Source organism: Papio anubis, chromosome 5, assembly GCF_008728515.1.
Source record: "Papio anubis isolate 15944 chromosome 5, Panubis1.0, whole genome shotgun sequence".
NCBI classification, from domain to species: domain Eukaryota; kingdom Metazoa; phylum Chordata; class Mammalia; order Primates; family Cercopithecidae; genus Papio; species Papio anubis.
In genome coordinates, this window is record NC_044980.1 from 149,159,822 (window position 1) to 149,173,467 (window position 13,646).

Below are 13,646 nucleotides of genomic sequence, written 5' to 3' on the forward strand. Positions count from 1 at the left end.
AATTCTTACCAAACTATGCCCAACATGTTTTCATTTCATTAAGCAGTTATCAGTACCTATGGTAGTCCCATTCCTAGCAAGATCAAGATTACCCTGAGTTCTTTGTAGTCGTGACATAACTCATTTTTATATAGCTATATTTTCATCTGGAACCTGGCATCCCATTCTGGGAGGGATCCTAAAAAAAATTTTAACTTGTTGCTTGAGAACTCTTGATACTGTTCTATAATTGGGTTTCCCTGTCATCAGAAGTAAAGGTGACTGACAGTCTGTGGCAATGATGGCTATTGTTACCACAAAGGCTAAAAAAAGTCTTATGTCCTCTAAAAGAGAGAGAGAATGATTGCATGTCTTTAAGGAGTAGAGATTGTGTAGCATGTATGAATCCTTTTTGAAAGTTACTTTTAATTCATAGTCATGCTTACTTGCCTTTTTGATAAACATGTCTTTCTAGAAACTATATCTGGGGATAAACTTCTCTAGTATGTAACTTCTGGAGTTCTCCAGAGTTGCATAATTCATAGAATACCTGTGTATATGTGTGTGTATGGATTTTTATCATAAGGAATTGGCTCATGTGGTTATGGAGGCTGACAAGATCCCACATCTGCAATCTGCAACCTGGAGACTCAGGAGAGCTGATGGCATAGTTCCAGTCTAAGTCCAAATGCCTAAGACCCACAAAAATCAATATTTTGATCCCAGTCTCAAGGCAGGAAAAAATCCTCAAAGACAGTCAGCTTTATTTACCTATTTTAAATGATAAAATTAAATAGTATAGACATTTACTGTGTACAACAGGATTTTTTTAAAAAATTATTATACTTCGAGTTCTGGGATACATGTGCAGAACATGCAGGTTTGTTACATAGGTATACACATGCCATAGTGGTTTGCTGCACCCATCAGCCCATCATCTACATTAGGTATTTTTCCTAACACTATCCCTATCCTAGCCCCTACCCCCTGACAGGCCCTGATATGTGATGTTCCCCTCCATGTGTTCTCATTGTTCAACTCCTACTTATTAGTGAGAACATGTGGTGTTTAGTCTTCTGTTCTTGTGTTAGTTTGCTGAGAAGGATGGTTTCCAGCTTCATCCATGTCCCTGGAAAGGACATGAACTCATCCTTTTTTTATGGCTGCATTGTATTTCATGGTGTATATGTGCCACATTTTCTTTATCCAGTCTATCATTGATGGGCATTTGGGTTGATTCCAAGTCTTTGCTATTGTGAACAGTGCCGCCATAAATATACATGTGCATGTGTCTTTATAGTAGAATGCTTTATAATCCTTTGGGTATATACCCAGTAATGGGATTGCTGGGTCAAATGGTATTTCTGGTTCTAGATCCTTGAGGAATCGCCACACTGTCTTCCACAATGGTTGAAACAACATGACGTTTTGATATATTTATACATTGGAGAATGGCTGAATCAAGCTAATTAACATATCTATTACCTCAGATACTTAGTTTCCAGGGTGAGAACACTTGAAATCTGTTAGCAATGTTGACCATACAATAAGTTGTTGTTAAATATGGTCATGTACAATGGATCTCTTGAATTTACTTTACCTGTCTAACCCAGAATGTTTAACCAAATCTCTTGGCACTCCTTTGCCTAATCAACTTGATGCATACAATTAGCCATCACAGCCACTATCCCAAATAAGGCTTAATAAATATTTATGATTGGGTTCCCTATAGATTTTTAATCTTCATTGTTACCAGGCTATCTGCCCTTCTTGCTGAGGGAATTACCCCAAATCTGGATCCCTGAAAACTTCTCAGACTATTAATGATTCCCTTTTAAAAGAATGGATTGGCTGGTAGGAAGGCTGTGGGTGATACCTGGCATGGTAGTTAAAACGGCAAAGGGAGCAAATTAAGTTCATTTAACCAATTTTGGTCTCTCAGTATTTAATGATTTGTTGATTTCCAGGTAAAATTATTCAACAACCATCTTACCCAGGGAAGAAAGCAGCCTCAATTTTGGCAAAGTAAAACAATCTCTTCTGCTTTCATTTTCTTCAATAGGTAGGGATATTGGGTGAGTTCTAATTTTATTCACTTTCTGCTAGGAAATGTCTAAGACAAATTTTCTGGCACACTCCCTTTCACATCTTTGTACCTGCCCTTCACCACCTGCATCCCGCATCCTCTTGACACTGGCAACTCCACCATAGTCCTCTTTTCTTTTCCTCTTAGACAAGCCTCTCAGAGCATATCAAATCAAGTAAGTGCTAAATTAGTGTGGCAGAGTGTAACTGCCATAGGAAGTCAGAGAAAATAGTTTGAAGAGGAAGCAAGAAGGGGATGAATGTGGGATCTGGGGCCTGGAGGATGGATGGGGCCAGCAGTCAGTATAGGGCTGCTATTGAACATTTACAGTGTTCCAGGCACCACACTAAGCAAATCAAATGTACATGCATACACATAACCTTCCAAGAGAGATACTGTGAATACCCTTTCACAGATGGAGAAAGACCCAGGGAAGATTCTATGACTAGTAAGTGATGGGACCTGGACTCAAAAAACTGTTTTTTTAAAACCCACCCCCCCAAACTTTTATTTTTTTTTAGGACTCTAACACTCACACCTATGGTTTGAACTTTTGGATTCCAAAACCTGTGGTCTAAACAATAGTGTCTATGGATTTTACTAGGCAAAGGAAGGAGGGAATACATTCCAAAAAATTATTTAAGTTTAACAAAATCACAGGATCTATTATAAGCCAGTTCTTTACTAGAAAGTTACTTTTGGAATTTATTATGAGGCAGTGAATTCATCAGAGTTTGTTTCCAAACTTTCATGGAAGTCTTAGAATATAAAATGTAAATCAGCTCCCATCATTCCCCTGCTTAATATATTCCACTGAGGTCTAGTCACACAAATAATAAAAAATCCAAATTCCTGGTGGCATCTTCTTCAAGATGCTCTATTGATCCTTCTCCCTTCCCACTTCTCTGAATTCATCTCCTATTCCTCCTTACCTTGTGTAGAGGGTGTGTGACTCAACTATGATCACATTGGCTGATGCCATTCTTGGTGATCCTCAAATGTACCATACTCATTCTCCCTGTACTCAGACCTTCCCAGGACTGGCTCCCTCACTTCATCTGGGATTCTTCTTAGAGACAACTTCTTGGACCTCTAGTCTTAGGTATATCCTACCCTCTCTCCTCCTCCTCTGCCTCATTCTTCTTTAAGGCACTTTATAGTTCTGCCTATGCAATGCTCTAGGAAAAGTGAGGAGGAGAGAAAGAAGTCATGTCTTTCTTCACTGAGCAATCAGGATTCTCCACAGGTACAGTGATTTCCCCATGCAGTATCCACTGTTCTGTTCTGAGAACACGTGGATGAACTATGGGAAGGATGTTAGAGCTTAGGAGTGCAAGCAAGAGAACAGCAATAGATGTCTCCTCTGGACCACTACTGCTTCTCTTTACTTAAGGCTAAACATAATTGTGTAAATTGGTGACACATCTGAAAGATTGGGAGTATATCTGATGCTACCTTTTAGAAGGCCAATTTGGACATGATAGCTTGAGGAGATGACCAAATTAATAGGTAAGATAGCGCTAGGGCCAGGTGTATGCATACTAGCTTTCATATTTCTGAACTTATCCCTGGAAACCTTTCTCACAAGTATCAGAATGGCACTGGGCCCTTTGAAGCTGTAACTTGAAGTCTCGTAAAAGACACTGTCATGTACCACTGACAACTTTTCCAAATGAAAATAGAAGACAGGACAGGTGGCTCCCTTGGGGTGCATACCCCGTGAAGGAATCTATTCTGGGAGGGATTTTCACAGTGTGTATTTTTAATATCACTCAGGCCAGCATCTTAATCAGACTTTACTGGTGGGAAGCACTCACCTGGCAGGAGTGATTGTGATGGTAGGAATTTAATCTGAACACTTGGCATAGGCCTAATCATATTTTGCTTATTTTCTTTTATGTGTCTTCTTAAGATAAATGAGTCTCCTCCTTTATCAACAATAGCTCAGGATTTATAAGCTCACATTTTTCACCAAAGACAGGGAATGTAGCAACTTGCACTTTATTATCCATCTCTCATTTTCTTCCCTTCAAACAATCGATAAATTCCCCGCCATTGTCTCTTTTTAAAGGTTGCTTACAAGTTTCTATTTCAGAACAATGTGCCAGCATTGGTTTTTATCCCTAAGTCCTTTCTGAATCCGAGTGCTCATTGGGAGTGATTTGCAAGAGTTTTTGCAAGAATTTCTTCAGCAAAACTACAGTTCACCCAAGAGGGCCTAAACATAGCCTGTCTGAGTTGTGGGCATCAGTTCCTGACAACAACTGACATGAGTTGTTGTCCAGGTAGCATCTCATTCCTGTGCATCATAGAATAGAATTTTTTACAAGTACAAATGACCTTAATGTTTCTTCTATCCAACTACCTATTATGGGTGAGATGAAACAGATTCAAATGGGGATAGGGTTGTCTGTATTTGACCTGACAACTAGAGGAAGGGTTGAGAACAGAAGTGCTATACTCTTCCTATAATTCCATGGAATGTGCTTATAATTTCTCAGAAACATCCCTTAAGGATAATCTTTAATGTTTACAAGTATACAGCAATTTCCATGCTGACCTACCTGTTTTCTTGGATGGCCAGCAAGCAGAGTACTGGTCTGCGTAAGTAGTATCTCCAGGGTTTGTTAACTTTTAAGCCAGACTTGACTGTATGTGGGAGCTGTGATTTTGATTCTTTTTGGCTAATAGAGGCTTTTCATCTGTAAGTCAAAATGTACTGTCTTCTCTGAGTCAGGGATTATGACATGAGATTGGGATAAAACAGATAGCTGCAATACTTGCCCCTCCCTGCTGGAAGCTTGAAGTGTAGAAAAAAAAAAAATAATAATAGGAGAATATAGCCAAATATGCAGTGGTTCTTAGAACATCAGCTCTGAGTTGACTCTGAATTGCTTGTTTTTCACTAGCCAAACCAATCATATGTAGGAAAATATAGTCCTGCACATACCCAAAGAAATAAAGAGCAGCAAAGTGCTTAAAATTGTAACTGCTTTGTCTTCTGTATCCCTAAGTGACCACCCTGTTAACCCTCCATGGGCATGTAGCTTGGGTGAAAAATAAATCCTTGTTCTTCAAAGTCACTGAGATTTGTGTTGTCTGTTACTGTAGTATATTGACTGATCAGCATGGATTGTCTGATTTAATCCTCGATTTAGAAGTTAGAATTGTCTTGACTGCCTAAATGTTCATATTCACAGCATGAGCCTTAGAAAGCGTACCAGGAAGTTGTTGAAGCAGCACTCTAACCCTTGCAGTCTGGTTCCAAAGCTTATATTCTTAGCTGGGATATCAAAATTCTCTCTCTCATTTTCTTTCTCATTCTCTTGCACACTGTGTGTGTCTGTGTGTGTGTGTGTATGTGTGTGTGCTCTCCTGTTATTGAGGAAAGATGGTTTCTAAAGAGAATCAAGGAAGACTTCCCAAATAAATTGATAGCTAAGCTCTAAAGGAAAAGTAGAAACTAGGCAATTCAGTAGTAAAGAAAATTATACTTATTCCATGTCTGTGTGGAGGCAGGGGTAGTCCCCGTTGTTTGATTTACTCACACCCAGAAAAGGTGTAGAGCAAAGAATTCCTGTTTATGCATTACTTTTGGAAACCATGAAATATGGAAAGTGTTCAAACACAATAGCCTTGAATCTGTAAACCATTAAAAGCAACCTTATGAGATTTTATAAAACGGATGAGAAATTACAGTTTTGATCCACTGAGGCACCAAAGCAATCTGACAGTTACATATGTATAAGGCTCTCTAGCTCGCTCTCTTGCTCTTACTCACTCTCTCTCTCTCTCCCTCCCTCTGTCTCTCTCACACACACACACACACAGAAAATGATCTAACCAATATATGAGCTTTAGCATTATGGTAACTAGAGAGTAAAAAGGAAAGGAAGGAAAACTATATATCAACATCATTGGCCAAAGAAAGAAAATATGAACAAAGATGAGATTACATGCCAAATGACAAAAAAGATCAGCAGCTCTGACCCAGACGATGATGGGGTCATCTGGTCCTCTCCCTTGCTGTTGGGTTAATCATGCAGGACTGATGATGTCACCATTTATAATGCTCCCTGGAAAAGAAAGCCAGTAGCTGCCTCAGTAGCCTGTCACACAATTTAATTGCCTTGATCACAAAACATTCCCTGTGTCTTATTCAGGTCTGGCTTGCTTCACTCTAGAAACCCTTCATCAAGTTGGACTTTAATGGAAACAGAACATTGCCCAGCATGTCCCTTTAGTAACCCCACACAAAATGTGGACAAATAACAGTCATGTTTTAACCTCTTTAACCTACTACCTCTTTCCCCAAGCACATATCTCTAAATCAGTTCTCTTTATGGATTAGAGGAGTTCCAAAGCACATCACTGCATGTCTCTTGAACTGGATTGCTTTTTTTTTTCTTGGTGAACGTCATATTTCTCTTAAAAAAAAGAAAAAACCACCTTGTTAGGGTTGTATTTGTATGCTGTAAGATTCACTCATTTTAGGTATACAACTGAGTGATTTTTAGTAAATTTACTTTTATACAGCTACAACCACAATCTGATTTTAGAGCATTTCTGTCACCTCAGTAAAATCCCTTGAGTCTATTTATAGTCTTCTCCCATTCCCACTGTCAGCCCTAGGCAACCACTAATCTACTTTCTGTCTCTATAGATTTGCTTTTCTGGAAAATACATAGTTGAGATCATGCAATATGTGGTCTCTTATGTTTGTCTTCTTTCATTTATCATAATTTTTGAGGTTTGTCCATGTTATAGCAGGTACCTGTATTTCATTTCTTTTGATTGCTAAATAGTATTCCATTGCATGGATGTAGAATATTTTACTTATCCATTCATCAGTTAATAGGCATTTAGGCATTTTCCACATTTTGGCTCTGATGAATTATGTTGTTGTGAACCTTTATGTATAAGTGTTTGTGAGGACATAGGTTTTCATTTATGTATAAGTGTTTGTGGGGACATAGGTTTTCATTTATCTTGGGCAGAGAGCCCAGAGGGGAATTCTGGGTCATGTGGTAACTCTGTGTTTAAATTCTTAACAGGCAGGCCCTTTTCCAAAGTGACTGCGACATTTTATGTTCCCCTTAGTGGTATATAAGAGTGCATGATATTGCCACATTCTTGCCATCATGTGTGCTACTCGTGTGTGTGTGTGTGTGTGTGTGTTTTGGAAACTCCCAGAAGGAAGGAATGCAATCTGCAACTCTTCTTGCCTTTTCATATAGTGTTTAGCACAGGACTGGCACACAGTAGAAGCTTAACAGTGTAGCATGACATGTGATGGTTAAGAAATTTTGTATTGGAGTTAGACTGCCAGGTTCTGTAAGCATTGGTTTCCTCTACTGTTAAATGGGGCTAATGGTGCCTACCCTTTTGAGTTACAATGAGGGTTAATGAATACATTGCAGACCATATGCTTTGTCTAACATATATGGAAATGGTAGCTTTTGTTACTAATGCTTTAAAATTCACATGGATGAGCACTTTCTGAACAATCTCTAGTTTAGCCAATTTCTTTTTTTTCTCTTGCAATTAGATATTTAGGTATAGGCAATGTACTGAGCCCCCAAGATGAAATAATAAGTAGCACCTTATTTCTCATTGCAAGAAATTTGAAGTTTAGTGACTGATGACAGATATAAATGGGCAATTACAATGTATGTAGTATAAGATATAGAAGGAAATATGAGATGAGAGATATGATATGAAAAATCCCATATGACCCAGAAAAGACATTTAATCATAACCAAAGGACTGCAGAGAGGAGCAGAAGCACTGGGAAGAGTATTGCCGGCCAAGGGAAGGACATGAAACATTTACGAAGACTCAAAAAGGGAAGGGGTTTGGAAAAATCGCGAGCATGTTCTGTGACAGAGTGAAGGGAGACTGTTGAGAGACAAGGATAGAGAAGTGAGCAGGTGCAGTCATGAAGTGTGCTAAAGATTACATTAAGAAGTTTGTTCTTTACTTTTGTTGCTATCGTTCTATTAAGTGTTAATGTCTGAGGAGCTACAAAGAAGATGGTTCAATATTCCAAAGGTAGAAGTAACCATTTATAAAGAGAAGAAAGCTAGAGCAGTCTCAAACTTTATAGTAGTCTAATATAGCATTTCTCAACTTAAAAATAAACATTGCCCCTCCCCCCAGAGGATGTTTAGCCATTTTTCCCTATTTGTCACCACATGAAATGTCAATATTAAAGATATATTGCATATATACTTCTTATGTAAACATATTTGTGTTTTCTAAATTAAAAAAATAAAAATTTTGTATGCCTCCAGCTCCCCAATAATTAATTTTTGTCCCCTGGGGACTGTATCCCCCTGATTGGGAATACATACTCTAATAAATTGGAATCTGAAGTAGGAACAGGTATAGATGTTAAGATTTTTGTCATTCCCCACACTACCTTTCAAAATACAACTATTTGTAATGAATAAATTCTGTCACTCTACAGATATTTTCTGAGCACATAATATTTGCCAAGCCGTAGGAACTGAGACTACAGCAGTGAATAAAACAGTCAAAAATCCCACCCCTCATGAAGATTACATTCTACTGCAATCTATATATAATTGTTTCACTCTTGGATCCAAACTAAGTAATGCCTGCCATTAAAACTGCTCCAGCAAGGGATTATCTTGAGACTTGTTTGTTAAAACAGGTCTTGGCATTTCTTTCAAGCCTGAAAATGTGCTGACAGAATTAAAAACCCATCCGATGCTGATGCAGGGGGAAAATCAGAGGAGCAAGAAAATAGCACCTTTTTCTGTTAATAGATTTTATTAGTGGGAAAAATTGTTTTACACACATATCAAAATATCAAAAATTGCACAATAGGGCTGCAACCTACTCATCTAACAGCCATCAATGTTTGCCTTTTTCTGAATAAATATATCAACTCTGGGTGTTTTTACGTCAGTCTTTAATCTGTACACATCCCTAGGAGTCCTGGGCATGGGATGGATCCTGGAACAGATCAAAAATGCCTTTTCAGCAGTGTCCAGTGGAATGTGAAAAATAGCACTATCTTAAAAACAACATAATAGCAATTTCCAGCCCCATCCCACAAGAATCAACAGAAGTCCACCTCACCCAGAATTTTGCAGACATCCTGGTATCTTACCCTGCACCAGTGGAAAGGCCTCTGGGACCACTGGTCACTGCCCTGCACTGGCCATGCTGAGAGAACACTGGTCCCCACCACATGATCCCTGGAGTCCAAATGTTCTGCGGCTCCTGGTGAAGGGAAACTTTGGTGAGGTTACAGCCATTTCCTTTGGAAGCCTTAACCCCTCCTTGGGACACTGGAAGGAAAATGGTCTCTAGAGTACATGGGAGGCACAGATCTTTTGTCTACCGCCCCCCACCCATCCCAGTGGGAAAATATCTCCTCTTCTTCTTGCCTCCTTTCCCAGCACATCTAGCACAGTTCATTCAATGAGATTCAATTAGATTATAAAAGATAGGAAACCCCACTGCTGTTAGGCTACTGCTGCTTCATTCTCAAAATCTCTAAGCCAAGGAATTACAAAGCCCAAGAACCTGTTTGAAATGGTGACAAAGGGAGTCAGGGGCAGGAGATATGAGGAAAGAAAGAAGTGATGTGGAAAGAACCAATATTTCAGTCTATTATCCTGCTACTCAGAATTCTCTTTATTCTGTACTCATCTTGTAGAAAACTATTCAAAACAATTAACCAGTCTAGACCAGAGAAAGGATGAGGAGCAAATGCTGTAGTCCTTGGACCAGCCCAGAGGGTGGTTCCCCAGATTCCACCTACCTGTGCCCCTGTTCCTCTGCCCCTAGCCTCTGCCTGTTCTGAAAGATCTAACTGAGGGCTTAGGGGAGACTCTAAATTAGACTGGGAAAATAATAGGATTTGCTCTTGTGTTTTTGAAAACTCCTATTCTGAGTGAGTACCACACCCAGTATGGGAATCATCACTGGTGATCCTGCAATGAGCAGGGCTTTCAGAATTCTTATCTTCACTGGGATTACAGTGGGAGCCTGGCCTCCTCCTTCTATCTCAGATGTACCTTACAGACTTCAGGTAAGCACTTCATTGGACAGCACTCATTCAGTCAAGACCTGCTATTCCCCTCTTGGGCTACTATAATTTTCATGCTTGCCTTAATGAAAATTAGTTTCACCATTTAAAGAGGAAGGTAAAATATCGTCTATTTTTCTACATGCTTTTTCTAATTATTCTAGGAATGATATTCTCTCTCCTTTTTTTTTTTTTTTTTTTTTTTTGAGATAGGGTCTCACTCTGTTGCCCAGGCTGGAGTGCAGTGGCACAATATTGGCTCACTGCAAACTCTGCCTCCTGTGTTCACGCCATTCTCCTGCCTCAGCCTCCCAAGTAGCTGGGACTACAGGCGCCCAATACCATGCCCGCCTAATTTTTTGTAGTTTTAGTAGAGACGGGGTTTCACCGTGTTAGCCAGGATGCTCTCAATCTCCTGACCTCGTGATCCGCCCGCCTCAACCTCCCAAAGTGCTGGGATTACAGGCATGACACACCGTGCCCAGCCCTCCCTCTTTAGTTTTTTGGAGAGAGGATTTTGCTGTTGCCCAGGCTGGAGTGCATTGATGTAATCATAGCTCACATTCCTGGGCTCAAGTGGTCTTCCTGCCATAGCCTCCTGAGTAGCTGGAACTACAGGCATGTGCTACCATAACCAGCTAATTTTTATTTTTATTTTTTTAAGAGATGGTATCTTGCTATGCTGCCCAGGTTGCTCTTAAACTCCTGGCCACAAGAAATCTTCCCGCCTCAGCCTCTCAAAGTGCTGCAATTACGAGCATGAACCATTGGGCCTGGTCTGATTCTCAATCTCTTTTACATCTTATTGGTAGAGAAGCTGTAGTTCATAATTGACCTAAAACTCCAATCTTAATAATACCCAAAACTTCTTATGCAGTAAAAGGTGAAATGTTTTTTAGTAAAGGTGATATCAAGGTACTTTGATGGGTTTCCAATCCAGCCTGACTGTTCCAAAGCTAGAAAGGAGACTATAAATGTGGGAACATATTAACATTTAGTTGGCTACTCTAATAGCTTTGTATTATATTTTGGAAATAGAGGCCAGTAACACAAATTCACACTATTTGATAGACCTTTCCCACCAAATCCATTAGGCAGACCTAGAGACAGGGAAGTAGGCTAGAAAAGTGAAACTGATCATGAGCAAGAATAGGAAATCCTGTAAGTGGAAAAATGATAGAGATTTGGTACGTTTGGGATAAGTTTGCTGCCATGAGATATATGTGAGGGAAGATTACATTACTTATTGCAAAAAGAGTTACTTGGCTTGGATTGGATTTATATTTCTTGAACTGTGGTCATTTTTGTACCTTCTTCACTGTTCTTATTTGGCTATTACAGACTGTCTTCCAGGGTGGGATTTGGAGGGGCCTTCTCTTCTTGTAACTTGTCATGGCACATAGCACTTGATTATACACAGTGAGTTCTCCAAAAATAGCAGAAGATTCCTTCTGATTATGTCTGGGGGTGGGCAAATGTTGGGTTGTAGTTAGGATCCCCTAGACCCTGGGAAGGTGTAATAAAAGTACCATAAAAATGAATGGTGTTAGGCTTAGGATTAAAGATGGTTCTATCTGTTAATATTGCTGACTGCAGTTACCCAATAAGCTAAAATCAAAGTGACATTAATAAGAAACCCAGCAGTAACCATAATGACATTACTTTTGTGTATATTGAGGATTGGGTTACACTTAGCTATTATCCTAATGGCTATGAATATAAAGTCTCAATTGGAAAGAGTTGAGTTCAAATTCATTGTTCTGTCATTAGCTAGCTGTGTAATTTTGAGCGAGTTACTTAACAACAAATTTGCTCACTTGTAAAATAAGGAAAATAATAACTATCTCATAAGAACATTGAAGAGATGACATGGGATAATTTATATATAGCACTTCGTACATGAGATATAGTGTACATTCTAGATAAGTGTTGATTTTTAAAATAAATCACCAAGGAAAGCTTTATTTTTTGTTACTTAAGGGCTTTTATTTAAATTATTATTGGTGTTTCTAGAAGATTTTAGAAAATTAGAACATACAGGCCAGGCATGGTGGTTCATGCTTGTAATTCCAGCACTTTGGGAGGCTGAGGCGGACGGATCACCTGAGGTCATGAGTTTGAGACCAGCCTGGCCAACATGGTGAAACCCTGTCACTACTAAAAATGCAAAAATTAGCCAGGCATGGTGGCCTGCACCTGTGATCTCAGCTACTCAGGAGACTGAGGTAGGAGAATCTCTTGAACCTGGAAGGTGGAGGTTGCAGTGAGCTGAGATCACACCATTGCACTACAGCCTGGGCGACAAAAGCAAAAAACTCTGTCTCAAAATAAATAAATAAATAAATAAATAAATAAATAAATAAATAAATAGTACAGATAAGCAAAAAGAGGAAAGTAGAAAGCACTCATAACTCAGACATACAAAGATATTAAATATTAACATTCGAGTATATTTTCCTCTAGAATTTTTCTCCAATAAAATTTCCTTGAGAATTTTTTGTTATACCCACATGAGTATATGTGTATATATGTATCAATGTGTATGTATATTAAACAGTTATTTTTAAGTGGGCTCTCTCTCTCTCTCTCTCTCTATATATATATATATATATACCTCCTCAACTGATTGCTTCAGTCAATAATGCATCATGAATATTTACCTGCACTCTTACATATTCCTCTGCAAGAACTACATCATTTTCCCTTATAGTATGTTCAATTATTTTAACATGCGACTTTCGATAGTTTTTTTTCTTTCTCTTATTAAGTGACATGGTGATGAACAACTCTAAAGCTAAATACTTTCACATTTACACAGTTTTTCCTTAGGATGAAATCCAAGAACTAACATAATAATTTTCGGTAACAATGAAGGAACTGAGGTAAATCGTGAAAAGCACAGAGTATAGTAAGTCAGTCATCAATAAATGGGGGAGGAAAGGGGATATACATATGTAGTGTAAGAAAAGAAGTTGTTTGGAATAGACTTGCTGTAGTACCCCAAATGTAATCTTTTGTTTAAGAATATTTAGGAGTTCTTGTTTGTTTTGTAATCGTATCATGCATGTAATCATATGCGTGTAAACATATCAATGTCTTCTGAACTCAGTGGGGAAAAATGTCAACATAACATGCAGACAGATGAAGCAGCATAGTCAGTTTATAGAATTCAGGTTTAGTATGTGTTCCTGTGAAAAGGTTTGCCTCTCCAGCTATCAGAAATGAGGACTAACAATCCAAAACACAAGCTAATCCGTCTGTCTCTTTTGGGAGGGTTGGAGGTGCCTTTGGACATCCGCATTGTCGTCTTTCCCTTTGTTGCAGGTTCCACCTGCTGCGGGTGAGACACGTGCCATGTCCCCCAGCCTGTTGCCTCTCACACTGGGTTTCATTGCCCAGTCGGGTTCTCTTGGCAGAACTGTCTCCATGAGTGCCAGAATAGAAATATACAGATGGCACACTATCCATGGAGGAACAATTTTGACCTGCAGGATCTGTTCTGATCCACAGGCTGAAGCA

At 39.0% G+C, this 13,646-nt stretch overlaps 1 protein-coding gene across 3 annotated transcripts in view; it reads left to right on the top strand.

Annotated features, from left to right (window-relative positions):
• Positions 1-13,646, top strand: part of SGCD (sarcoglycan delta) — a 438,666-nt gene that overhangs the window by 176,402 nt on the left and 248,618 nt on the right. The window lies entirely within an intron of this gene.